The following is a 530-nucleotide window of genomic DNA, read 5'->3' as shown; positions in this document are numbered from 1 at the left end:
AGAGGACAAAAAAAAGGAAAACGCTACAGCAAAAAGCCAGAGACAAGGAGAATGCAGAAAGAAAAGAACAGGCAGCCTTCCGGGCACCACGAAGTGCAATTCAGAGCTCTGGGAGCACCATGTTGTGCCATGCTATGGAATGGGTAAACACTGGTGGCTGTGCACTGCCCTTACCTGTTGGGCAGACAATTACCAGCCAGCAAAGTGAGCTTCCGGGGCATTCCAGGAAATGCAGATTCCAGTTCCTTGCTATTCCCATGGAAATCCACACATCTCCATGCAGTCGTTACGGCACTCGGGAGCACCGCAGCTCTGCTGCCACCTGTTGGACACAACGCAGTAATGAAGGCACTGCCCTGCATATGTACCTCTTACACAAAGCTGCGCTCCTATCTCAAAGCAACGTGGCTGCACTCTGTGCACGATGCTGCTTACCACCAGAGAAGGCTCAAGTACCCAACAACATTTTTGCTTTCATCTTCTTTGGTAACTGCTCACTATACACTGCCCTCACCTTTGGTTTGGTAGGT

Source organism: Meleagris gallopavo, chromosome 21 (assembly GCF_000146605.3).
Source record: "Meleagris gallopavo isolate NT-WF06-2002-E0010 breed Aviagen turkey brand Nicholas breeding stock chromosome 21, Turkey_5.1, whole genome shotgun sequence".
Classification (NCBI taxonomy): Eukaryota; Metazoa; Chordata; class Aves; order Galliformes; family Phasianidae; genus Meleagris; species Meleagris gallopavo.
This window is presented reverse-complemented; position numbering follows the sequence as displayed.